Source organism: Ambystoma mexicanum (assembly GCF_040938575.1).
Source record: "Ambystoma mexicanum isolate Mex_15411 chromosome 12 unlocalized genomic scaffold, UKY_AmexF1_1 Mex_chr12_unloc.1, whole genome shotgun sequence".
Classification (NCBI taxonomy): Eukaryota; Metazoa; Chordata; class Amphibia; order Caudata; family Ambystomatidae; genus Ambystoma; species Ambystoma mexicanum.
In genome coordinates, this window is record NW_027182322.1 from 4259865 (window position 1) to 4285479 (window position 25615).

General features: G+C 46.1%; 3 non-coding genes across 3 annotated transcripts; all 3 read left to right on the forward strand.

Moving 5' to 3' along the window:
* Positions 1–1938: 1938 nt before the first annotated feature.
* On the forward strand, positions 1939–2010 carry TRNAH-GUG (transfer RNA histidin (anticodon GUG)). The gene has a single exon. It is a non-coding gene; the product is annotated as a tRNA-His (tRNA).
* A 4749-nt stretch (positions 2011–6759) lies between these two features.
* TRNAH-GUG (transfer RNA histidin (anticodon GUG)) lies at positions 6760–6831 on the forward strand. Its single transcript has one exon. It is a non-coding gene; the product is annotated as a tRNA-His (tRNA).
* A 14731-nt stretch (positions 6832–21562) lies between these two features.
* Positions 21563–21634, forward strand: TRNAH-GUG (transfer RNA histidin (anticodon GUG)). Its single transcript has one exon. It is a non-coding gene; the product is annotated as a tRNA-His (tRNA).
* The last annotated feature ends 3981 nt before the right edge of the window (positions 21635–25615 follow it).

Genomic DNA, 25615 nt, shown 5'->3' on the forward strand with positions numbered 1-25615 from the left:
AACCAACGACATTTAAATGATGTTGCCAATGGAGCGCGTTACAGAGAGCGCAAAGTCCCGCCTTTACAGTCACACGCTGATGATAATACAGATGTTTAAATAAACAGGCATATCTGTGGACTTGTGGTCTTTCTACATTGGGACTCATAGTCTAGTCCTAGGCTATTGTAGGCACTGGCGTATCTTTTAGTGGAATGAGAGGCATTCTGTAGTCGCGTGAAAGGACCTTTCAAGTCAATCTGATCTGTATTGTCCTGTGAAAAAAAGCGTTCTTAGACACAGTGAGGAGTTTTTGGGGATAATGGGAAAATCATTTCCAACTAAATGACAGGAATTTCTTATTCCAATCATGAGGTGTGCTAGGCATTTTAATACTGTGGCGGAAAGAGAGAGAGTATAACAGTCATTATAAATAAAGGGCCAAGGAAGTGACAGTTTATAGAAGGAACAATTTGCACATAGTTTTAGAATGTGGTCAGGAGGAGGACAATGTGCTTACACATATGAAACATTAGAAGGTAGACATTATGGAAGCACATATATTTCTTTATTTTTATTGTATTTGGGGAGAGGGGGTTAATATAGCACGTCCAATGTAGAAAAGTGCTTTCCATAGCACCTTGCAGGTGGGCGACATCTAGAGCTGTGCAGTAGCCACCCATGCCCCAGACGTCAAAGAGAACAAGAAGTTACATATGTTGGAAGTGAGGGTGAGACATTGAGGAGATATGATCCCCGTATCAAGCCGAGAAAAGGAGGAGGCGTGAACGTGCATCCATGTATGCAGGCGAGAAGGGAAGGAGCATTGGTCATGCATCCCTGCATGAGGGTGGGACAGGGAGGAGATATGATCCCCGTATGAAGCCGAGAGAAGGAGGAGGCGTGAACGTGCATCCATGTATGCGGGCGAGACAGGAAGGAGCATTGGTCATGCATCCCTGCATGAGGGTGAGACAGGGAGGAGATATGATCCCCGTATGAAGCCGAGAGAAGGAGGAGGCGTGAACGTGCATCCATGTATGCAGGCGAGAAGGGAAGGAGCATTGGTCATGCATCCCTGCATGAGGGTGAGACAGGGAGGAGATATGATCCCTGTATGAAGCCGAGAGAAGGAGGAGGCGTGAACGTGCATCCATGTATGCGGGCGAGACGGGAAGGAGCATTGGTCATGCATCCCTTCCCGAGGGTGAGACAGGGAGGAGATAAAATCCCCGTATGAAGCCGAGAGAACGAGGAGACATGAACGTGCATCCATGTATGCGGGCGAGAAGGGAAGGAGCATTGGTCATGCATCCCTGCATGAGGGTGAGACAGGGAGAAGATAAAATCCCTGTATGAAGCCAAGAGAACGAGGCGGCATGAACATGCATCCTTGTATGCAGGTGTGACATGGAGTCATCATGAACATGCATCCCTTTATAAGGACATAACATGGAGGACGCATGAACATGAATGCCTGAATTTTATGGTGGTGGCATTCGGGTGATTTGGCACGTGCAATTGGCAAAGAGCACTTCTCCTGTGCAAAAAAATAAATTTACTATTAGCACCCCGGAGGGAGCCTCTGCACTTCTTATAGGGAGAAAACTCTGCAATGGAAGGGGACAGGGTCAATAACAGCTGTAAACTCTCACAAGACCATCACTGCTCTCACACTTTCCTGCTCTCAGGCTGCGGGCCATTATCGGCCCTGGCTGCCGCACCATTGCCAGGTTTGTGTAACTATATTATTTCTAATTGGTTCCACTTTGATGACTTTCATTTGGATTCTGACTTGATTATTGAGATCTTAAATAAGTGACTGGGGATCAGGTGTCCACTTATTCTCATGGATAACATCACAACCAACCTTTAATTCAAACATGAGTCATGACATCACAGATGGAGTACAGCTTATGATAGAGGTGGAACGTCACATTGTAGCAGCCCAAGTAGCTCGCCGTGATCGTATAGTGGTTAGTACTCTGCGTTGTGGCCGCAGCAACCTCGGTTCGATTCCGAGTCACGGCATTGCGGTGAGGCAATGTCATGGCAGTTGGGCAGATATTTTAGAATTTCCATTAATACATTGGCAATCTCTGTGGAGGACTGAAACAATTCGATATGTCCTGTTACTGTTATGAACCTTTTGTTTCTTTAATGCTCTTTGCACACTTTTTCATCGGGTGACTGTAATGTATTTCAACCAAATCTAATTAAGAGCGCATTATGTGGTGACATTTGCAGTACATGAAACATTATAACACTGCCATTTACGTCAATAACCACTAGCTTGATTAAGACATATGTATTGCAGCGACAGTATTTCCCAGTTACAAATGGGAATAAAAACAACATCCGTGAGGGATTGAACCAACGACATTTAACTGATGTTGCCAATTGAGCGCGTTACAGAGAGCGCGAGGTCCCGCCTTTACAGTCACACGCTGATGATAATACAGATGTTTAAATAAACAGGCATATCTGTGGACTTGTGGTCTTTCTACATTGGGACTCATAGTCTAGTCCTAGGATATTGTAGGCACTGGCGTATCTTTTAGTGGAATGAGAGGCATTCTGTAGTCGCGTGAAAGGACCTTTCAAGTCAATCTGATCTGTATTGTCCTGTGAAAAAAAGCGTTCTTAGACACAGTGAGGAGTTTTTGGGGATAATGGGAAAATCATTTCCAACTAAATGACAGGAATTTCTTAGTCCAATCATGAGGTGTGCTAGGCTTTTTTATACTGTGGCGGAAAGAGAGAGAGTATAACAGTCATTATAAATAAAGGGCCAAGGAAGTGACAGTTTATGGAAGGAACAATTTGCACATAGTTTTAGAATGTGGTCAGGAGGAGGACAATGTGCTTACACATATGAAACATTAGAAGGTAGACATTATGGAAGCACATATATTTCTTTATTTTTATTGTATTTGGGGAGAGGGGGTTAATATAGCACGTCCAATGTGGAAAAGTGCTTTCCATAGCAACTTGCAGGTGGGCGACATCTAGATCTGTGCAGTAGCCACCCATGCCCCAGACGTCAAAGAGAACAAGAAGTTACACATGTTGGAAGTGAGGGTGAGACATTGAGGAGATATGATCCCCGTATGAAGCCGAGAGAAGGAGGAGGCGTGAACGTGCATCCATGTATGCAGGCGAGAAGGGAAGGAGCATTGGTCATGCATCCCTGCATGAGGGTGAGACAGGGAGGAGATATGATCCCCGTATGAAGCCGAGAGAAGGAGGAGGCTTGAACGTGCATCCATGTATGCGGGCGAGACAGGAAGGAGCGTTGGTCATGCATCCCTGCATAAGGGTGAGACAGGGAGGAGATATGATCCCCGTATAAAGCCGAGAGAAGGAGGAGGCGTGAACGTGCATCCATGTATGCAGGCGAGAAGGGAAGGAGCATTGGTCATGCATCCCTGCATGAGGGTGAGACAGGGAGGAGATATGATCCCCGTATGAAGCCGAGAGAAGGAGGAGGCGTGAACGTGCATCCATGTATGCGGGCGAGACAGGAAGGAGCATTGGTCATGCATCCCTGCATGTGGGTGAGACAGGGAGGAGATATGATCCCCGTATGAAGCCGAGAGAAGGAGGAGGCGTGAACATGCATCCATGTATGCAGGCGAGAAGGGAAGGAGCATTGGTCATGCATCCCTTCCTGAGGGTGAGACAGGGAGGAGATAAAATCCCCGTATGAAGCCGAGAGAACGAGAAGACATGAACGTGCATCCATGTATGCGGGCGAGAAGGGAAGGAGCATTGGTCATGCATCCCTGCATGAGGGTGAGACAGGGAGGAGATAAAATCCCTTTATGAAGCCAAGAGAACGAGGCGGCATGAACATGCATCCTTGTATGCAGGTGTGACATGGAGTCATCATGAACATGCATCCCTTTATAAGGACATAACATGGAGGACGCATGAACATGAATGCCTGAATTTTATGGTGGTGGCCTTCGGGTGATTTGGCACGTGCAATTGGTGAAGAGCACTTCTCCTGCGCAAAAAAATAAATGTACTATTAGCACCCCGGAGGGAGCCTCTGCACTTCTTATAGGGAGAAAACTCTGCAATGGAAGGGGAAAGGTTCAATAACAGCTGTAAACTCTCACAAGACCATCACTGCTCTCACACTTTCCTGCTCTCAGGCTGGCGGGCCATTATCGGCCCTGGCTGCCGCACCATTGCCAGGTTTGTGTAACTATATTATTTCTAATTGGCTCCACTTTGATGACTTTCATTTGGATTCTGACTTGATTATTGAGATCTTAAATAAGTGACTGGGGATCAGGTGTCCACTTATTCTCATGGATAACATCACAACCAACCTTTAATTCAAACATGAGTCATGACATCACAGATGGAGTACAGCTTATGATAGAGGTGGAACATCACGTTGTAGCTGCCCAAGTAGCTCGCCGTGATCGTATAGTGGTTAGTACTCTGTGTTGTGGCCGCAGCAACCTCGGTTCGGATCCGAGTCACGGCATTGCGGTGAGGCAATGTCACGGCAGTTGGGCAGATATTTTAGAATTTCCATTAATACATTGGCAATCTCTGTGGAGGACTGAAACAATTCGATATGTCCTGTTACTGTGATGAACCTTTTGTTTCTTTAATGCTCTTTGCACACTTTTTCATCGGGTGACTGTAATGTATTTCAACCAAATCTAATTAAGAGCGCATTATGTGGTGACATTTGCAGTACATGAAACATTATAACACTGCCATTTACGTCAATAACCACTAGCTTGATTAAGACATATGTATTGCAGCGACAGTATTTCCCAGTTACAAATGGGAATAAAAACAACATCCGCGAGGGATTGAACCAACGACATTTAACTGATGTTGCCAATGGAGCGCGTTGCAGAGAGCGCGAGGTCCCGCCTTTACAGTCACACGCTGATGATAATACAGATGTTTAAATAAACAGGCATATCTGTGGACTTGTCGTCTTTCTACATTGGGACTCATAGTCTAGTCCTAGGCTATTGTAGGCACTGGCGTATCTTTTAGTGGAATGAGAGGCATTCTGTAGTCGCGTGAAAGGACCTTTCAAGTCAATCTGATCTGTATTGTCCTGTGAAAAAAAGCGTTCTTAGACACAGTGAGGAGTTTTTGGGGATAATGGGAAAATCATTTCCAACTAAATGACAGGAATTTCTTAGTCCAATCATGAGGTGTGCTAGGCTTTTTTATACTGTGGCGGAAAGAGAGAGAGTATAACAGTCATTATAAATAAAGGGCCAAGGAAGTGACAGTTTATGGAAGGAACAATTTGCACATAGTTTTAGAATGTGGTCAGGAGGAGGACAATGTGCTTACACATATGAAACATTAGAAGGTAGACATTATGGAAGCACATATATTTCTTTATTTTTATTGTATTTGGGGAGAGGGGGTTAATATAGCACGTCCAATGTGGAAAAGTGCTTTCCATAGCACCTTGCAGGTGGGTGACATCTAGAGCTGTGCAGTAGCCACCCATGCCCCAGATGTCAAAGAGAACAAGAAATAACACATGTTGGAAGTGAGGGTGAGACATTGAGGAGATATGATCCCCGTATGAAGCCGAGAAAAGGAGGAGGCGTGAACGTGCATCCATGTATGCAGGCGAGAAGGGAAGGAGCATTGGTCATGCATCCCTGCATGAGGGCGAGACAGGGAGGAGATATGATCCCCGTATGAAGCCCAGAGAAGGAGGAGGCTTGAACGTGCATCCATGTATGCGGGCGAGACAGGAAGGAGCATTGGTCATGCATCCCTGCATGAGGGTGAGACAGGGAGGAGATATGATCCCCGTATGAAGCCGAGAGAAGGAGGAGGCGTGAACGTGCATCCATGTATGCGGGCGAGACAGGAAGGAGCATTGGTCATGCATCCCTGCATGAGGGTGAGACAGGGAGGAGATATGATCCCCGTATGAAGCCGAGAGAAGGAGGAGGCGTGAACGTGCATCCATGTATGCGGGCGAGACGGGAAGGAGCATTGGTCATGCATCCCTTCCCGAGGGTGAGACAGGGAGGAGATAAAATCCCTGTATGAAGCCGAGAGAACGAGGAGACATGAACGTGCATCCATGTATGCGGGCGAGAAGGGAAGGAGCATTGGTCATGCATCCCTGTATGAGGGTGAGACAGGGAGGAGATAAAATCCCTGTATGAAGCCAAGAGAACGAGGCGGCATGAACATGCATCCTTGTATGCAGGTGTGACATGGAGTCATCATGAACATGCATCCCTTTATAAGGACATAACATGGAGGACGCATGAACATGAATGCCTGAATTTTATGGTGGTGGCCTTCGGGTGATTTGGCACGTGCAATTGGTGAAGAGCACTTCTCCTGCGCAAAAAAATAAATTTACTATTAGCACCCCGGAGGGAGCCTCTGCACTTCTTATAGGGAGAAAACTCTGCAATGGAAGGGGACAGGGTCAATAACAGCTGTAAACTCTCACAAGACCATCACTGCTCTCACACTTTCCTGCTCTCAGGCTGGCGGGCCATTATCGGCCCTGGCTGCCGCACCATTGCCAGGTTTGTGTAACTATATTATTTCTAATTGGCTCCACTTTGATGACTTTCCTTTGGATTCTGACTTGATTATTGAGATCTTAAATAAGTGACTGGGGATCAGGTGTCCACTTATTCTCATGGATAACATCACAACCAACCTTTAATTCAAACATGAGTCATGACATCACAGATGGAGTACAGCTTATGATAGAGGTGGAACGTCACATTGTAGCAGCCCAAGTAGCTCGCCGTGATCGTATAGTGGTTAGTGCTCTGTGTTGTGGCCGCAGCAACCTCGGTTCGAATCCGAGTCACGGCATTGTGGTGAGGCAATGTCACGTCACGGCAGTTGGGCAGATATTTTAGAATTTCCATTAATACATTGGCAATCTCTGTGGAGGACTGAAACAATTCGATGTCCTGTTACTGTTATGAACCTTTTGTTTCTTTAATGCTCTTTGCACACTTTTTCATCGGGTGACTGTAATGTATTTCAACCAAATCTAATCAAGAGCGCATTATGTGGTGACATTTGCAGTACATGAAACATTATAACACTGCCATTTACGTCAATAACCACTAGCTTGATTAAGACATATGTATTGCAGCGACAGTATTTCCCAGTTACAAATGGGAATAAAAACAACATCCGCGAGGGATTGAACCAACGACATTTAACTGATGTTGCCAATGGAGCGCGTTGCAGAGAGCGCGAGGTCCCGCCTTTAGAGTCACACGCTGATGATAATACAGATGTTTAAATAAACAGGCATATCTGTGGACTTGTGGTCTTTCTACATTGGGACTCATAGTCTAGTCCTAGGCTATTGTAGGCACTGGCGTATCTTTTAGTGGAATGAGAGGCATTCTGTAGTCGCGTGAAAGGACCTTTCAAGTCAATCTGATCTGTATTGTCCTGTGAAAAAAAGCGTTCTTAGACACAGTGAGGAGTTTTTGGGGATAATGGGAAAATCATTTCCAACTAAATGACAGGAATTTCTTAGTCCAATCATGAGGTGTGCTAGGCATTTTTATACTGTGGCGGAAAGAGAGAGAGTATAACAGTCATTATAAATAAAGGGCCAAGGAAGTGACAGTTTATGGAAGGAACAATTTGCACATAGTTTTAGAATGTGGTCAGGAGGAGGACAATGTGCTGACACATATGAAACATTAGAAGGTAGACATTATGGAAGCACATATATTTCTTTATTTTTATTGTATTTGGGGAGAGGGGGTTAATATAGCACGTCCAATGTGGAAAAGTGCTTTCCATAGCACCTTGCAGGTGGGCGACATCTAGAGCTGTGCAGTAGCCACCCATGCCCCAGACGTCAAAGAGAACAAGAAGTTACACATGTTGGAAGTGAGGGTGAGACATTGAGGAGATATGATCCCCGTATGAAGCCGAGAAAAGGAGGAGGCGTGAACGTGCATCCATGTATGCAGGCGAGAAGGGAAGGAGCATTGGTCATGCATCCCTGCATGAGGGTGAGACAGGGAGGAGATATGATCCCCGTATGAAGCCGAGAGAATGAGGAGGCGTGAACGTGCATCCATGTATGCGGGCGAGACAGGAAGGAGCATTGGTCATGCATCCCTGCATGAGGGTGAGACAGGGAGGAGATATGATCCCCGTATGAAGCCGAGAGAAGGAGGAGGCGTGAACGTGCATCCATTTATGCGGGTAAGACAGGAAGGAGCATTGGTCATGCATCCCTGCATGAGGGTGAGACAGGGAGGAGATATGATCCCCGTATGAAGCCGAGAGAAGGAGGAGGCGTGAACGTGCATCCATGTATGCGGGCGAGACGGGAAGGAGCATTGGTCATGCATCCCTTCCTGAGGGTGAGACAGGGAGGAGATAAAATCCCCGTATGAAGCCGAGAGAACGAGAAGACATGAACGTGCATCCATGTATGCGGGCGAGAAGGGAAGGAGCATTGGTCATGCATCCCTGCATGAGGGTGAGACAGGGAGGAGATAAAATCCCTTTATGAAGCCAAGAGAACGAGGAGGCATGAACATGCATCCTTGTATGCAGGTGTGACATGGAGTCATCATGAACATGCATCCCTTTATAAGGACATAACATGGAGGACGCATGAACATGAATGCCTGAATTTTATGGTGGTGGCCTTCGGGTGATTTGGCACGTGCAATTGGCAAAGAGCACTTCTCCTGTGCAAAAAAATAAATTTACTATTAGCACCCCGGAGGGAGCCTCTGCACTTCTTATAGGGAGAAAACTCTGCAATGGAAGGGGACAGGGTCAATAACAGCTGTAAACTCTCACAAGACCATCACTGCTCTCACACTTTCCTGCTCTCAGGCTGGCGGGCCATTATCGGCCCTGGCTGCCGCACCATTGCCAGGTTTGTGTAACTATATTATTTCTAATTGGCTCCACTTTGATGACTTTCATTTGGATTCTGACTTGATTATTGAGATCTTAAATAAGTGACTGGGGATCAGGTGTCCACTTATTCTCATGGATAACATCACAACCAACCTTTAATTCAAACATGAGTCATGACATCACAGATGGAGTACAGCTTATGATAGACGTGGAACGTCACATTTTAGCAGCCCAAGTAGCTCGCTGTGATTGTATAGTGGTTAGTACTCTGCATTGTGGCCGCAGCAACCTCGTTTCGAATCGGAGTCACGGCAGTTGGGCAGATATTTTACAATTTCCATTCATACATTGGCAATCTCTGTGGAGGACTGAAACAATTCGATATGTCCTGTTACTGTTATGAACCTTTTGTTTCTTTAATGCTCTTTGCACACTTTTTCATCGGGTGACTGTAATGTATTTCAACCAAATCTAATTAAGAGCGCATTATGTGGTGACATTTGCAGTACATGAAACATTATAACACTGCCATTTACGTCAATAACCACTAGCTTGATTAAGACATATGTATTGCAGCGACAGTATTTCCCAGTTACAAATGGGAATAAAAACAACATCCGCGAGGGATTGAACCAACGACATTTAACTGATGTTGCCAATGGAGCGCGTTACAGAGAGCGCGAGGTCCCGCCTTTACAGTCACACGCTGATGATAATACAGATGTTTAAATAAACAGGCATATCTGTGGACTTGTGGTCTTTCTACATTGGGACTCATAGTCTAGTCCTAGGCTATTGTAGGCACTGGCGTATCTTTTAGTGGAATGAGAGGCATTCTGTAGTCGCGTGAAAGGACCTTTCAAGTCAATCTGATCTGTATTGTCCTGTGAAAAAAAGCGTTCTTAGACACAGTGAGGAGTTTTTGGGGATAATGGGAAAATCATTTCCAACTAAATGACAGGAATTTCTTAGTCCAATCATGAGGTGTGCTAGGCTTTTTTATACTGTGGCGGAAAGAGAGAGAGTATAACAGTCATTATAAATAAAGGGCCAAGGAAGTGACAGTTTATGGAAGGAACAATTTGCACATAGTTTTAGAATGTGGTCAGGAGGAGGACAATGTGCTTACACATATGAAACATTAGAAGGTAGACATTATGGAAGCACATATATTTCTTTATTTTTATTGTATTTGGGGAGAGGGGGTTAATATAGCACGTCCAATGTGGAAAAGTGCTTTCCATAGCACCTTGCAGGTGGGCGACATCTAGATCTGTGCAGTAGCCACCCATGCCCCAGACGTCAAAGAGAACAAGAAGTTACACATGTTGGAAGTGAGGGTGAGACATTGAGGAGATATGATCCCCGTATGAAGCCGAGAGAAGGAGGAGGCGTGAACGTGCATCCATGTATGCAGGCGAGAAGGGAAGGAGCATTGGTCATGCATCCCTGCATGAGGGTGAGACAGGGAGGAGATATGATCCCCGTATGAAGCCGAGAGAAGGAGGAGGCGTGAACGTGCATCCATGTATGCGGGCGAGACAGGAAGGAGCGTTGGTCATGCATCCCTGCATGAGGGTGAGACAGGGAGGAGATATGATCCCCGTATGAAGCCGAGAGACGGAGGAGGCGTGAACGTGCATCCATGTATGCAGGCGAGAAGGGAAGGAGCATTGGTCATGCATCCCTGCATGAGGGTGAGACAGGGAGGAGATATGATCCCCGTATGAAGCCGAGAGAAGGAGGAGGCGTGAACGTGCATCCATGTATGCGGGCGAGACAGGAATGAGCATTGGTCATGCATCCCTGCATGAGGGTGAGACAGGGAGGAGATATAATCCCCGTATGAAGCCGAGAGAAGGAGGAGGCGTGAACGTGCATCCATGTATGCGGGCGAGACGGGAAGGAGCATTGGTCATGCATCCCTTCCTGAGGGTGAGACAGGGAGGAGATAAAATCCCTGTATGAAGCCGAGAGAAAGAGAAGACATGAACGTGCATCCATGTATGCGGGTGAGAAGGGAAGGAGCATTGGTCATGCATCCCTGCATGAGGGTGAGACAGGGAGGAGATAAAATCCCTTTATGAAGCCAAGAGAACGAGGCGGCATGAACATGCATCCTTGTATGCAGGTGTGACATGGAGTCATCATGAACATGCATCCCTTTATAAGGACATAACATGAAGGACGCATGAACATGAATGCCTGAATTTTATGGTGGTGGCCTTCGGGTGATTTGGCACGTGCAATTGGCAAAGAGCACTTCTCCTGTGCAAAAAAATAAATTTACTATTAGCACCCCGGAGGGAGCCTCTGCACTTCTTATAGGGAGAAAACTCTGCAATGGAAGGGGACAGGGTCAATAACAGCTGTAAACTCTCACAAGACCATCACTGCTCTCACACTTTCCTGCTCTCAGGCTGGCGGGCCATTATCGGCCCTGGCTGCCGCACCATTGCCAGGTTTGTGTAACTATATTATTTCTCATTGGCTCCACTTTGATGACTTTCATTTGGATTCTGACTTGATTATTGAGATCTTAAATAAGTGACTGGGGATCAGGTGTCCACTTATTCTCATGGATAACATCACAACCAACCTTTAATTCAAACATGAGTCATGACATCACAGATGGAGTACAGCTTATGATAGAGGTGGAACGTCACATTGTAGCAGCCCAAGTAGCTTGCCGTGATCGTATAGTGGTTAGTAGCAACCTCGTTTCGAATCCGAGTCACGGCAGTTGGGTAGATATTTTACAATTTCCATTAATACATTGGCAATCTCTGTGGAGGACTGAAACAATTCGATATGTCCTGTTACTGTTATGAACCTTTTGTTTCTTTAATGCTCTTTGCACACTTTTTCATCGGGTGACTGTAATGTATTTCAACCAAATCTAATTAAGAGCGCATTATGTGGTGACATTTGCAGTACATGAAACATTATAACACTGCCATTTACGTCAATAACCACTAGCTTGATTAAGACATATGTATTGCAGCGACAGTATTTCCCAGTTACAAATGGGAATAAAAACAACATCCGCGAGGGATTGAACCAACAACATTTAACTGATGTTGCCAATGGAGCGCGTTACAGAGAGCGCGAGGTCCCGCCTTTACAGTCACACGCTGATGATAATACAGATGTTTAAATAAACAGGCATATCTGTGGACTTGTGGTCTTTCTACATTGGGACTCATAGTCTAGTCCTAGGCTATTGTAGGCACTGGCGTATCTTTTAGTGGAATGAGAGGCATTCTGTAATCGCGTGAAAGGACCTTTCAAGTCAATCTGATCTGTATTGTCCTGTGAAAAAAAGCGTTCTTAGACACAGTGAGGAGATTTTGGGGATAATGGGAAAATCATTTCCAACTAAATGACAGGAATTTCTTAGTCCAATCATGAGGTGTGCTAGGCTTTTTTATACTGTGGCGGAAAGAGAGAGAGTATAACAGTCATTATAAATAAAGGGCCAAGGAAGTGACAGTTTATGGAAGGAACAATTTGCACATAGTTTTAGAATGTGGTCAGGAGGAGGACAATGTGCTTACACATATGAAACATTAGAAGGTAGACATTATGGAAGCACATATATTTCTTTATTTTTATTGTATTTGGGGTGAGGGGGTTAATATAGCACGTCCAATGTGGAAAAGTGCTTTCCATAGCAACTTGCAGGTGGGCGACATCTAGATCTGTGCAGTAGCCACCCATGCCCCAGATGTCAAAGAGAACAAGAAGTTACACATGTTGGAAGTGAGGGTGAGACATTGAGGAGATATGATCCCCGTATGAAGCCGAGAGAAGGAGGAGGCGTGAACGTGCATCCATGTATGCAGGCGAGAAGGGAAGGAGCATTGGTCATGCATCAATGCATGAGGATGAGACAGGGAGGAGATATGATCCCCGTATGAAGCCGAGAGAAGGAGGAGGCTTGAACGTGCATCCATGTATGCGGGCGAGACAGGAAGGAGCGTTAGTCATGCATCCCTGCATGAGGGTGAGACAGGGAGGAGATATGATCCCCGTATAAAGCCGAGAGAAGGAGGAGGCGTGAACGTGCATCCATGTATGCAGGCGAGAAGGGAAGGAGCATTGGTCATGCATCCCTGCATGAGGGTGAGACAGGGAGGAGATATGATCCCCGTATGAAGCCGAGAGAAGGAGGAGGCGTGAACGTGCATCCATGTATGCGGGCGAGACAGGAAGGAGCATTGGTCATGCATCCCTGCATGAGGGTGAGACAGGGAGGAGATATGATCCCCGTATGAAGCCGAGAGAAGGAGGATGCGTGAACGTGCATCCATGTATGCGGGCGAGACGGGAAGGAGCATTGGTCATGCATCCCTTCCTGAGGGTGAGAAAGGGAGGAGATAAAATCCCCGTATGAAGCCGAGAGAACGAGAAGACATGAACGTGCATCCATGTATGCGGGCGAGAAGGGAAGGAGCATTGGTCATGCATCCCTGCATGAGGGTGAGACAGGGAGGAGATAAAATCCCTTTATGAAGCCAAGAGAACGAGGCGGCATGAACATTCATCCTTGTATGCAGGTGTGACATGGAGTCATCATGAACATGCATCCCTTTATAAGGACATAACATGGAGGACGCATGAACATGAATGCCTGAATTTTATGGTGGTGGCCTTCGGGTGATTTGGCACGTGCAATTGGTGACGAGCACTTCTCCTGCGCAAAAAAATAAATGTACTATTAGCACCCCGGAGTGAGCCTCTGCACTTCTTATAGGGAGAAAACTCTGCAATGGAAGGGGACAGGTTCAATAACAGCTGTAAACTCTCACAAGACCATCACTGCTCTCACACTTTCCTGCTATCAGGCTGGCGGGCCATTATCAGCCCTGGCTGCCGCACCATTGCCAGTTTTGTGTAACTATATTATTTCTAATTGGCTCCACTTTGATGACTTTCATTTGGATTCTGACTTGATTATTGAGATCTTAAATAAGTGACTGGGGATCAGGTGTCCACTTATTCTCATGGATAACATCACAACCAACCTTTAATTCAAACATGAGTCATGACATCACAGATGGAGTACAGCTTATGATAGAGGTGGAACGTCACATTGTAGCAGCCCAAGTAGCTCGCCGTGATCGTATAGTGGTTAGTACTCTGTGTTGTGGCCGCAGCAACCTCGGTTCGAATCCGGCAGTTGGGCAGATATTTTAGAATTTCCATTAATACATTGGCAATCTCTGTGGAGGACTGAAACAATTCGATATGTCCTGTTACTGTTATGAACCTTTTGTTTCTTTAATGCTCTTTGCACACTTTTTCATCGGGTGACTGTAATGTATTTCAACCAAATGTAATTAAGAGCACATTATGTGGTGACATTTGCAGTACATGAAACATTATAACACTGCCATTTACGTCAATAACCACTAGCTTGATTAAGATATATGTATTGCAGCGACAGTATTTCCCAGTTACAAATGGGAATAAAAACAACATCCGCGAGGGATTGAACCAACGACATTTAACTGATGTTGCCAATGGAGCGCGTTACAGAGAGCGCGAGGTCCCGCCTTTACAGTCACACGCTGATGATAATACAGATGTTTAAATAAACAGGCATATCTGTGGACTTGTGGTCTTTCTACATTGGCACTCATAGTCTAGTCCTAGGCTATTGTAGGCACTGGCGTATCTTTTAGTGGAATGAGAGGCATTCTGTAGTCGCGTGAAAGGACCTTTCAAGTCAATCTGATCTGTATTGTCCTGTGAAAAAAAGCGTTCTTAGACACAGTGAGGAGTTTTTGGGGATAATGGGAAAATCATTTCCAACTAAATGACAGGAATTTCTTAGTCCAATCATGAGGTGTGCTAGGCTTTTTTATACTGTGGCGGAAAGAGAGAGAGTATAACAGTCATTATAAATAAAAGGCCAAGGAAGTGACAGTTTATGGAAGGAACAATTTGCACATAGTTTTAGAATGTGGTCAGGAGGAGGACAATGTGCTTACACATATGAAACATTAGAAGGTAGAAATTATGGAAGCACATATATTTCTTTATTTTTATTGTATTTGGGGAGAGGGGGTTAATATAGCACGTCCAATGTGGAAAAGTGCTTTCCATAGCACCTTGCAGGTGGGCGACATCTAGAGCTGTGCAGTAGCCACCCATGCCCCAGACGTCAAAGAGAACAAGAAGTTACACATGTTGGAAGTGAGGGTGAGACATTGAGGAGATATGATCCCCGTATGAAGCCGAGAAAAGGAGGAGGCGTGAACGTGCATCCATGTATGCAGGCGAGAAGGGAAGGAGCATTGGTCATGCATCCCTGCATGAGGGTGAGACAGGGAGGAGATATGATCCCCGTATGAAGCCCAGAGAAGGAGGAGGCGTGAACGTGCATCCATGTATGCGGGCGAGACAGGAAGGAGCATTGGTCATGCATCCCTGCATGAGGGTGAGACAGGGAGGAGATATGATCCCCGTATGAAGCCGAGAGAAGGAGGAGGCGTGAACGTGCATCCATGTATGCGGGCGAGACAGGAAGGAGCATTGGTCATGCATCCCTGCATGAGGGTGAGACAGGGAGGAGATATGATCCCCGTATGAAGCCGAGAGAAGGAGGAGGCATGAACGTGCATCCATGTATGCGGGCGAGACGGGAAGGAGCATTGGTCATGCATCCCTTCCCGAGGGTGAGACAGGGAGGAGATAAAATCCCTGTATGAAGCCGAGAGAACGAGGAGACATGAACGTGCATCCATGTATGCGGGCGAGAAGGGAAGGAGCATTGGTCATGCATCCCTGCATGAGGGTGAGACAGGGAGGAGATATGATCCCCGTATGAAGCCAAGAGAACGAGGCGGCATGAACATGCATCCTTGTATGCAGGTGTGACATGGAGTCATCATGAACATGCATACCTTTATAAGGACATAACATGGAGGACGCATGAACATGAATGCCTGAATTTTATGGTGGTGGCCTTCGGGTGATTTGGCACTTGCAATTGGTGAAGAGCACTTCTCCTGCGCAAAAAAATAAATTTACTATTAGCACCCCGGAGGGAGCCTCTGCACTTCTTATAGGGAGAAAACTCTGCAATGGAAGGGGACAGGGTCAATAACAGCTGTAAACTCTCACAAGACCATCACTGCTCTCACACTTTCCTGCTCTCAGGCTGGCGGGCCATTATCGGCCCTGGCTGCCGCACCATTGCCAGGTTTGTGTAACTATATTATTTCTAATTGGCTCCACTTTGATGACTTTCATTTGGATTCTGACTTGATTATTGAGATCTTAAATAAGTGACTGGGGATCAGGTGTCCACTTATTCTCATGGATAACATCACAACCAACCTTTAATTCAAACATGAGTCATGACATCACAGATGGAGTACAGCTTATGATAGAGGTGGAACGTCACATTGTAGCAGCCCAAGTAGCTCGCCGTGATCGTATAGTGGTTAGTACTCTGTGTTGTGGCCGCAGCAACCTCGGTTCGAATCCGAGACACGGCATTGCGGTGAGGCAATGTCACGTCACGGCAGTTGGGCAGATATTTTAGAATTTCCATTAATACATTGGCAATCTCTGTGGAGGACTGAAACAATTCGATGTCCTGTTACTGTTATGAACCTTTTGTTTCTTTAATGCTCTTTGCACACTTTTTCATCGGGTGACTGTAATGTATTTCAACCAAATCTAATTAAGAGCGCATTATGTGGTGACATTTGCAGTACATGAAACATTATAACACTGCCATTTACGTCAATAACCACTAGCTTGATTAAGACATATGTATTGCAGCGACAGTATTTCCCAGTTACAAATGGGAATAAAAACAACATCCGCGAGGGATTGAACCAACGACATTTAACTGATGTTGCCAATGGAGCGCGTTACAGAGAGAGCGAGGTCCCGCCTTTACAGTCACACGCTGATGATAATACAGATGTTTAAATAAACAGGCATATCTGTGGACTTGTGGTCTTTCTACATTGGGACTCATAGTCTAGTCCTAGGCTATTGTAGGCACTGGCGTATCTTTTAGTGGAATGAGAGGCATTCTGTAGTCGCGTGAAAGGACCTTTCAAGTCAATCTGATCTGTATTGTCGTGTGAAAAAAAGCGTTCTTAGACACAGTGAGGAGTTTTTGGGGATAATGGGAAAATCATTTCCAACTAAATGACAGGAATTTCTTAGTCCAATCATGAGGTGTGCTAGGCTTTTTTATACTGTGGCGGAAAGAGAGAGAGTATAACAGTCATTATAAATAAAGGGCCAAGGAAGTGACAGTTTATGGAAGGAACAATTTGCACATAGTTTTAGAATGTGGTCAGAAGAAGGACAATGTGCTTACACATATGAAACATTAGAAGGTAGACATTATGGAAGCACATATATTTCTTTATTTTTATTGTATTTGGGGAGAGGGGGTTAATATAGCACGTACAATGTGGAAAAGTGCTTTCCATAGCACCTTGCAGGTGGGCGACATCTAGAGCTGTGCAGTAGCCACCCATGCCCCAGACGTCAAAGAGAACAAAAAGTTACACATGTTGGAAGTGAGGGTGAGACATTGAGGAGATATGATCCCCGTATGAAGCCGAGAAAAGGAGGAGGCGTGAACGTGCATCCATGTATGCAGGCGAGAAGGGAAGGAGCATTGGTCATGCATCCCTGCATGAGGGTGAGACAGGGAGGAGATATGATCCCCGTATGAAGCCGAGAGAAGGAGGAGGCGTGAACGTGCATCCATGTATGCAGGCGAGAAGGGAAGGAGCATTGGTCATGCATCCCTGCATGAGGGTGAGACAGGGAGGAGATATGATCCCCGTATGAAGCCGAGAGAAGGAGGAGGCGTGAACGTGCATCCATGTATGCGGGCGAGACAGGAAGGAGCATTGGTCATTCATCCCTGCATGAGGGTGAGACAGGGAGGAGATATGATCCCCGTATGAAGCCGAGAGAAGGAGGAGGCGTGAACGTGCATCCATGTATGCGGGAGTGACAGGAAGGAGCATTGGTCATTCATCCATGCATGAGGGTGAGACAGGGAGGAGATATGATCCCCGTATGAAGCCGAGAGAAGGAGGAGGCGTGAACGTGCATCCATGTATGCGGGCGAGACAGGAAGAAGCATTGGTCATGCATCCCTGCATGAGGGTGAGACAGGGAGGAGATATGATCCCCGTATGAAGCCGAGAGAAGGAGGAGGCGTGAACGTGCATCCATGTATGCGGGCGAGACGGGAAGGAGCATTGGTCATGCATCCCTTCCCGAGGGAGAGACAGGGAGGAGATAAAATCCCCATATGAAGCCGAGAGATCGAGGAGACATGAACGTGCATCCATGTATGCGGGCGAGAAGGGAAGGAGCATTGGTCATGCATCCCTGCATGAGGGTGAGACAGGGAGGAGATAAAATCCCTGTATGAAGCCAAGAGAACGAGGCGGCATGAACATGCATCCCTTTATAAGGACATAACATTGAGGACGCATGAACATGAATGCCTGAATTTTATGGTGGTGGCCTTCGGGTGATTTGGCACGTGCAATTGGTGAAGAGCACTTCTCCTGCGCAAAAAAATAAATTTACTATTAGCACCCCGGAGGGAGCCTCTGCACTTCTTATAGGGAGAAAACTCTGCAATGGAAGGGGACAGGGTCAATAACAGCTGTAAACTCTCACAGGACCATCACTGCTCTCACACTTTCCTGCTCTCAGGCTGGCGGGCCATTATCGGCCCTGGCTGCCGCACCATTGCCAGGTTTGTGTAACTATATTATTTCTAATTGGCTCCACTTTGATGACTTTCATTTGGATTCTGACTTGATTATTGAGATCTTAAATAAGTGACTGGGGATCAGGTGTCCACTTATTCTCATGGATAACATCACAACCAACCTTTAATTCAAACATGAGTCATGACATCACAGATGGAGTACAGCTTATGATAGAGGTGGAACATCACATTGTAGCAGCCCAAGTAGCTCGCCATGATCTTATAGTGGTTAGTACTTTGCATTGTGGCCGCAGCAACCTCGGTTCGAATCTGAGTCACGGCATTGCGGTGAGGCAATGTCACGGCAGTTGGGCAGATATTTTAGAATTTCCATTAATACATTGGCAATCTCTGTGGAGGACTGAAACAATTCGATGTCCTGTTACTGTTATGAACCTTTTGTTTCTTTAATGCTCTTTGCACACTTTTTCATCGGGTGACTGTAATGTATTTCAACCAAATCTAATTAAGAGCGCATTATGTGGTGACATTTGCAGTACATGAAACATTATAACACTGCCATTTACGTCAATAACCACTAGCTTGATTAAGACATATGTATTGCAGCGACAGTATTCCCAGTTACAAATGGGAATAAAAACAACATCCGCGAGGGATTGAACCAACGACATTTAACTGATGTTGCCAATGGAGCGCGTTACAGAGAGAGCGAGGTCCCGCCTTTACAGTTACACGCTGATGATAATACAGATGTTTAAATAAACAGGCATATCTGTGGACTTGTGGTCTTTCTACATTGGGACTCATAGTCTAGTCCTAGGCTATTGTAGGCACTGGCGTATCTTTTAGTGGAATGAGAGGCATTCTGTAGTCGCGTGAAAGGACCTTTCAAGTCAATCTGATCTGTATTGTCCTGTGAAAAAAAGCGTTCTTAGACACAGTGAGGAGTTTTTGGGGATAATGGGAAAATCATTTCCAACTAAATGACAGGAATTTCTTAGTCCAATCATGAGGTGTGCTAGGCTTTTTTATACTGTGGCGGAAAGAGAGAGAGTATAACAGTCATTATAAATAAAGGGCCAAGGAAGTGACAGTTTATGGAAGGAACAATTTGCACATAGTTTTAGAATGTGGTCAGAAGAAGGACAATGTGCTTACACATATGAAACATTAGAAGGTAGACATTATGGAAGCACATATATTTCTTTATTTTTATTGTATTTGGGGAGAGGGGGTTAATATAGCACGTACAATGTGGAAAAGTGCTTTCCATAGCACCTTGCAGGTGGGCGACATCTAGAGCTGTGCAGTAGCCACCCATGCCCCAGACGTCAAAGAGAACAAAAAGTTACACATGTTGGAAGTGAGGGTGAGACATTGAGGAGATATGATCCCCGTATGAAGCCGAGAAAAGGAGGAGGCGTGAACGTGCATCCATGTATGCAGGCGAGAAGGGAAGGAGCATTGGTCATGCATCCCTGCATGAGGGTGAGACAGGGAGGAGATATGATCCCCGTATGAAGCCGAGAGAAGGAGGAGGCGTGAACGTGCATCCATGTATGCAGGCGAGAAGGGAAGGAGCATTGGTCATGCATCCCTGCATGAGGGTGAGACAGGGAGGAGATATGATCCCCGTATGAAGCCGAGAGAAGGAGGAGGCGTGAACGTGCATCCATGTATGCGGGCGAGACAGGAAGGAGCATTGGTCATTCATCCCTGCATGAGGGTGAGACAGGGAGGAGATATGATCCCCGTATGAAGCCGAGAGAAGGAGGAGGCGTGAACGTGCATCCATGTATGCGGGCGAGACAGGAAGGAGCATTGGTCATTCATCCCTGCATGAGGGTGAGACAGGGAGGAGATATGATCCCCGTATGAAGCCGAGAGAAGGAGGAGGCGTGAACGTGCATCCATGTATGCGGGCGAGACAGGAAGGAGCATTGGTCATGCATCCCTGCATGAGGGTGAGACAGGGAGGAGATATGATCCCCGTATGAAGCCGAGAGAAGGAGGAGGCGTGAACTTGCATCCATGTATGCGGGCGAGACAGGAAGGATTATTGGTCATGCATCCCTGCATGAGGGTGAGACAGGGAGGAGATATGATCCCCGTATGAAGCCGAGAGAAGGAGGAGGCGTGAACGTGCATCCATGTATGCGGGCGAGACGGGAAGGAGCATTGGTCATGCATCCCTTCCTGAGGGTGAGACAGGGAGGAGATAAAATCCCTGTATGAAGCCGAGAGAACGAGAGGACATGAACGTGCATCATTGTATGCGGGCGAGAAGGGAAGGAGCATTGGTCTTGCATCCCTGCATGAGGGTGAGACAGGGAGGAGATAAAATTCCTGTATGAAGCCAAGAGAACGAGGCGGCATGAACATGCATCCTTGTATGCAGGTGTGACATGGAGTCATCATGAACATGCATCCCTTTATAAGGACATAACATGGAGGACGCATGAACATGATTGCCTGAATTTTATGGTGGTGGCCTTCGGGTGATTTGGCACGTGCAATTGGCGAAGAGCACTTCTCCTGTGCAAAAAAATAAATTTACTATTAGCACCCCGAAGGGAGCCTCTGCGCTTCTTATAGGGAGAAAACTCTGCAATGGAAGGGGACAGGGTCAATAACAGCTGTAAACTCTCACAAGACCATCACTGCTCTCACACTTTCCTGCTCTCAGGCTGGCGGGCCATTATCGGCCCTGGCTGCCGCACCATTGCCAGGTTTGTGTAACTATATTATTTCTAATTGGCTCCACTTTGATGACTTTCATTTGGATTCTGACTTGATTATTGAGATCTTAAATAAGTGACTGGGGATCAGGTGTCCACTTATTCTCATGGATAACATCACAACCAACCTTTAATTCAAACATGAGTCATGACATCACAGATGGAGTACAGCTTATGATAGAGGTGGAACGTCACATTGTAGCAGCCCAAGTAGCTCGCCGTGATCGTATAGTGGTTAGTACTCTGCGTTGTGGCCGCAGCAACCTCGGTTCGAATCCGAGTCACGGCATTGCGGTGAGGCAATGTCACAGCAGTTGGGCAGATATTTTAGAATTTCCATTAATACATTGGCAATCTCTGTGGAGGACTGAAACAATTCGATATGTCCTGTTACTGTTATGAACCTTTTGTTTCTTTAATGCTCTCTGCACACTTTTTCATGGGTGACTGTAATGTATTTCAACCAAATCTAATTAAGAGTGCATTATGTGGTGACATTTGCAGTACATGAAACATTATAACACTGCCATTTACGTCAATAACCACTAGCTTGATTAAGACATATGTATTGCAGCGACAGTATTTCCCAGTTACAAATGGGAATAAAAACAACATCCGCGAGGGATTGAACCAACGACATTTAACTGATGTTGCCAATGGAGCACGTTACAGAGAGCGCAAGGTCCCGCCTTTACAGTCACACGCTGATGATAATACAGATGTTTAAATAAACAGGCATATCTGTGGACTTGTGGTCTTTCTACATTGGGACTCATAGTCTAGTCCTAGGCTATTGTAGGCACTGGCGTATCTTTGAGTGGAATGAGAGGCGTTCTGTAGTCGCGTGAAAGGACCTTTCAAGTCAATCTGATCTGTATTGTCCTGTGAAAAAAAGCGTTCTTAGACACAGTGAGGAGTTTTTGGGGATAATGGGAAAATCATTTCCAACTAAATGACAGGAATTTCTTAGTCCAATCATGAGGTGTGCTAGGCTTTTTTATACTGTGGCGGAAAGAGAGAGAGTATAACAGTCATTATAAATAAAGGGCCAAGGAAGTGACAGTTTATGGAAGGAACAATTTGCACATAGTTTTAGAATGTGGTCAGAAGAAGGACAATGTGCTTACACATATGAAACATTAGAAGGTAGACATTATGGAAGCACATATATTTCTTTATTTTTATTGTATTTGGGGAGAGGGGGTTAATATAGCACGTACAATGTGGAAAAGTGCTTTCCATAGCACCTTGCAGGTGGGCGACATCTAGAGCTGTGCAGTAGCCACCCATGCCCCAGACGTCAAAGAGAACAAAAAGTTACACATGTTGGAAGTGAGGGTGAGACATTGAGGAGATATGATCCCCGTATGAAGCCGAGAAAAGGAGGAGGCGTGAACGTGCATCCATGTATGCAGGCGAGAAGGGAAGGAGCATTGGTCATGCATCCCTGCATGAGGGTGAGACAGGGAGGAGATATGATCCCCGTATGAAGCCGAGAGAAGGAGGAGGCGTGAACGTGCATCCATGTATGCAGGCGAGAAGGGAAGGAGCATTGGTCATGCATCCCTGCATGAGGGTGAGACAGGGAGGAGATATGATCCCCGTATGAAGCCGAGAGAAGGAGGAGGCGTGAACGTGCATCCATGTATGCGGGCGAGACAGGAAGGAGCATTGGTCATTCATCCCTGCATGAGGGTGAGACAGGGAGGAGATATGATCCCCGTATGAAGCCGAGAGAAGGAGGAGGCGTGAACGTGCATCCATGTATGCGGGCGAGACAGGAAGGAGCATTGGTCATTCATCCCTGCATGAGGGTGAGACAGGGAGGAGATATGATCCCCGTATGAAGCCGAGAGAAGGAGGAGGCGTGAACGTGCATCCATGTATGCGGGCGAGACAGGAAGGAGCATTGGTCATGCATCCCTGCATGAGGGTGAGACAGGGAGGAGATATGATCCCCGTATGAAGCCGAGAGAAGGAGGAGGCGTGAACGTGCATCCATGTATGCGGGCGAGACGGGAAGGAGCATTGGTCATGCATCCCTTCCCGAGGGAGAGACAGGGAGGAGATAAAATGCCCATATGAAGCCGAGAGATCGAGGAGACATGAACGTGCATCCATGTATGCGGGCGAGAAGGGAAGGAGCATTGGTCATGCATCCCTGCATGAGGGTGAGACAGGGAGGAGATAAAATCCCTGTATGAAGCCAAGAGAACGAGGCGGCATGAACATGCATCCCTTTATAAGGACATAACATTGAGGACGCATGAACATGAATGCCTGAATTTTATGGTGGTGGCCTTCGGGTGATTTGGCACGTGCAATTGGTGAAGAGCACTTCTCCTGCGCAAAAAAATAAATTTACTATTAGCACCCCAGAGGGAGCCTCTGCACTTCTTATAGGGAGAAAACTCTGCAATGGAAGGGGACAGGGTCAATAACAGCTGTAAACTCTCACAAGACCATCACTGCTCTCACACTTTCCTGCTCTCAGGCTGGCGGGCCATTATCGGCCCTGGCTGCCGCACCATTGCCAGGTTTGTGTAACTATATTATTTCTAATTGGCTCCACTTTGATGACTTTCATTTGGATTCTGACTTGATTATTGAGATCTTAAATAAGTGACTGGGGATCAGGTGTCCACTTATTCTCATGGATAACATCACAACCAACCTTTAATTCAAACATGAGTCATGACATCACAGATGGAGTACAGCTTATGATAGAGGTGGAACATCACATTGTAGCAGCCCAAGTAGCTCGCCGTGATCGTATAGTGGTTAGTACTCTGCGTTGTGGCCGCAGCAACCTCGGTTCGAATCCGAGTCACTGCATTGCGGTGAGGCAATGTCACGGCAGTTGGGCAGATATTTTAGAATTTCCATTAATACATTGGCAATCTCTGTGGAGGACTGAAACAATTCGATATGTCCTGTTACTGTTATGAACCTTTTGTCTCTTTAATGCTCTTTGCACACTTTTTCATCGGGTGACTGTAATGTATTTCAACCAAATCTAATTAAGAGCGCATTATGTGGTGACATTTGCAGTACATGAAACATTATAACACTGCCATTTACGTCAATAACCACTAGCTTGATTAAGACATATGTATTGCAGCGACAGTATTTCCCAGTTACAAATGGGAATAAAAACAACATCCGCGAGGGATTGAGCCAACAACATTTAACTGATGTTGCCAATGGAGCGCGTTACAGAGAGCGCGAAGTCCCGCCTTTACAGTCACACGCTGATGATAATACAGATGTTTAAATAAACAGGCATATCTGTGGACTTGTGGTCTTTCTACATTGGGACTCATAGTCTAGTCCTAGGCTATTGTAGGCACTGGCGTATCTTTTAGTGGAATGAGAGGCATTCTGTAGTCGCGTGAAAGGACCTTTCAAGTCAATCTGATCTGTATTGTCCTGTGAAAAAAAGCGTTCTTAGACACAGTGAGGAGTTTTTGGGGATAATGGGAAAATCATTTCCAACTAAATGACAGGAATTTCTTAGTCCAATCATGAGGTGTGCTAGGCTTTTTTATACTGTGGCGGAAAGAGAGAGAGTATAACAGTCATTATAAATAAAGGGCCAAGGAAGTGACAGTTAATGGAAGGAACAATTTGCACATAGTTTTAGAATGTGGTCAGGAGGAGGACAATGTGCTTACACATATGAAACATTAGAAGGTAGACATTATGGAAGCACATATATTTCTTTATTTTTATTGTATTTGGGGAGAGGGGGTTAATATAGCACGTACAATGTGGAAAAGTGCTTTCCATAGCACCTTGCAGGTGGGCGACATCTAGAGCTGTGCAGTAGCCACCCATGCCCCAGACGTCAAAGAGAACAAGAAGTTACACATGTTGGAAGTGAGGGTGAGACATTGAGGAGATATGATCCCCGTATGAAGCCGAGAGAAGGAGGAGGCGTGAACTTGCATCCATGTATGCGGGCGAGACAGGAAGGAGCGTTGGTCATGCATCCCTGCATGAGGGTGAGACAGGGAGGAGATATGATCCCCGTATGAAGCCGAGAGAAGGAGGAGGCGTGAACGTGCATTCATGTATGCAGGCGAGAAGGGAAGGAGCATTGGTCATGCATCCCTGCATGAGGGTGAGACAGGGAGGAGATATGATCCCCGTATGAAGCGGAGAGAAGGAGGAGGCGTGAACGTGCATCCATGTATGCGGGCGAGACAGGAAGGAGCATTGGTCATGCATCCCTGCATGAGGGTGAGACAGGGAGGAGATATGATCCCCG